Source organism: Aphis gossypii, chromosome X, assembly GCF_020184175.1.
Source record: "Aphis gossypii isolate Hap1 chromosome X, ASM2018417v2, whole genome shotgun sequence".
Classification (NCBI taxonomy): domain Eukaryota; kingdom Metazoa; phylum Arthropoda; class Insecta; order Hemiptera; family Aphididae; genus Aphis; species Aphis gossypii.
Genome location: NC_065533.1, coordinates 8349613 through 8352901, shown reverse-complemented (window position 1 = coordinate 8352901; position 3289 = coordinate 8349613).

Genomic DNA, 3289 nt, shown 5'->3' with positions numbered 1-3289 from the left:
TAAGAATTGTAACAGTTGCTGTGGGTTTTTTTTTCACTTGTTTCACGTTCAACTCTGAGAATAATAGAGACTACACAGGTTAATGCTGTATGTATATGTATATCATATAAAAGCGACTATATCTAATCAAAAACACGTCTTGCAGGTATTCAATGTTAACAACTGTCCTCACATGTTTCTATAACGATTTCAAATGGTCCATTTAACATTGTATTGCCAAATTATTAATACCTTGTAGACTGCAGTAGTTATCTATACATAATATTTTATAATAGAAGAATATTTACAAAATATTGAAAATATTCATACAGTTTTATTGAGTTTACAATATATTTACTATTTATATATATATAATATTCTTATATAATGTATTTTACTTATACGGTTATATACCTATGTGCTGCAGCGGGTTTTAGCAATTTTGGTGTACAAAGATTAAATATGAAATCATTATAAAAACGGAGATCGGAATTGCAATCTCTGCGATCTGCGAAATCAGATGCTAACGCTGACCACCTAGTTTCTACGTATGTATGAATATTAATATTTAATATTCTTGTATCAAATAAACTTATCATGTATAAAGTAATAATATAATACGGAAGAATTAAATTTTAAAATTAATCGTAACAGTAATAAGTTATAAGTGTGTGAGATCAATATTGAGTGTTTCACTGGCAAAATAATAAAGAAAAATTGTTTTTATATTGTTTAAATGTTTAATTTGTTGTTTATATATCACTGTTATTGTATTATACAATAAGGTTATATATTTTTTTTAAATCTCAAATAAACTTATCATACATTAAGTAATATTATATAGTAAAGAGGAATTAAATTTTAAAACTAATGTTAATAGTTTTAAGTGTGTATTATTATCATATGAAATTTAACAATTTTGTATAAACATTTCGCATTTATTGAAATTAAATCTGACGGGGCGTGATATTTAACAAGTTTATAGCAAATGTTTTTCGGGGATAGAACGTGTCCATATTATTATGTGTTATGTATAAACATGGAGAACGTCACCGTGTATTCGCAATGGTAGAGAAAGGGTCGATCCCAACCGACGAGATGAAAAGGGTGAATAAACACGTCATGGGTTTAGAATTCCGAATCATTCATTCACCCTACATCCTAACAAACATTTATACGACCGTAGGGCTAAAACCCTTAAAGTTCTTGAACCCAAATTTCCATGTATTTACATATATTATTTAAAATATAATATTTGCGCGTTGCACCCGTGGACGATACTAAATTAATGCTCCGAAAAGAGCTCAATCGAGTGATACACTTTGCATATTATTCTAGTATTTTTCATTTATATAATGTGCAGTGCATTAAAATATAAAGTGTGTGGAAAAACACTTCAAAAAATAAACGATATAATCTGTCAGCAATGCATATATTAAAAATATGTGGCATTTTAGAAATACATACTACGAGTGAGGGTCATATATTTATATTTCCGAACATTAAATCGTCATTCAATTAATCCTCAAATATCAATATATCAATATCAATTATTTTAATGACGTAATATATAATTTCTACTATAAACATAAAATAAAGATAGTTATTATATAATATTCGAAAAATAATTTGTACATGAATAAAATTTAAAAAATACACAGTTGCCAAAATTACCATAGAATTTAATCAAAATAACTATTTTAGGTATTAGGTCATCGGTCATCACTAAATATTAAGAAAAATTAAAAATAAATATAAATTTTGAACTAAAAAGGATATAAAAATAAATATGAACTAAAAAATAAAATACTACACAAATTATTAAAAAATATTTATATCGGTTACTGTCACTTCTCTAATAATTCGTTATAATCCTATAATGACTACACTGAGAAAATGTATGCGGATAATTTATAATATTATAAGAAATCATCCAGATACATCAAAATGTTCCCCTACTTCAAATATCATGAAATCCTCATAATAATTAGAATAATATTTCCATTTTTTTTAAATTTAACTAAATATTTTAATAGTGTTATAGCTCAGTAGAATTATATAGAAATTTGAAAAATAGTAATATTTTATGTATTATATTTATATTGTGAGCACTTCCTTGCGTTCCCAAAACTACATTACGTGAAAATGTTTGATAAAGGACATCGAAATACTTTTTTGCGTCTTGTATAAAACTTTAATACGTTTTCATATTTTTATTAAAAATGAAAAAATAATCAATAAAAATATTTGTAGGTATTATCAAATATTAAAAAAACATAAGCTTTTTTTTCTGAAATTGTTTACATGTAAATAGTGTATAGTTGAATAGTTCAAACAGTATGCATATTTCAAACTATGGCTTGATATTCGAGTATCTAATATAAGTTATTTTTAATGTTAATTTAAATTTTTTTTTTATCAAGAAGAACTCGTACAGGGAGTAAACTGCAGGTTTCTAAAAAGTCGAAAGTAGGTATTTATTAACGTATATAATATATATAAATATTAGGGTGTTCCTTAGCTATATAAGAATAAAAAAATAATGATATTTTTTTGATCTCACCCCCTAAATCGGTGTGTATACATATAAAAATGAACTGCAAAAATTTTTAGGTCAATCAAATAAAGTTAAAACGTGCCGACTTGAAGTTAAAGTTTGAGCTTTATACGTTTTTAAATAATTTTAGAAAATTTATGTATATTCATATACCAACAGTCCGGAGAAAACATAAAATGTATATATTATAAGGGCTGTACCTACACTGCTATAAAGACACTAATATAATATACATTATATATAAATACTAAAATACGTATCTATTATGTTACCTATATAATACATATACATAATAGCCGCAGTGGTTAGTGGTGGTTAAAAATGATATCTATATGACAATATGAGAATGAGCACTCGATATAGGTAATATTATAATTTTAAAAATGTTACTATTGCTTGGTTGGGCATAAGAGCTATTTAAAATTTCAAAATATGATAGCCTTTTCACTGTATTTCGACATTTTTGTATTAATTAACAAAATTGTTCGAGATATTCATTGAATGTTTGTCATAAGCCCCAAATACAATTATTCATCACGGAATCCTTCAAAATAACGTTAATTGTCATTTGTTACCAGTGTGTAAATGGTATGTGTATGATATTGTGGACATGGCGTATGTTAATAAATTATTACTCAATAATAATCGAGTGTGCAACGTAAATCTATAACTTATAGAAATTTGTAAATTTATCACGGATATACTTTACTGTTAATTGTTATTATTAATTGTCGGTTAACTTCATAAGTTGCA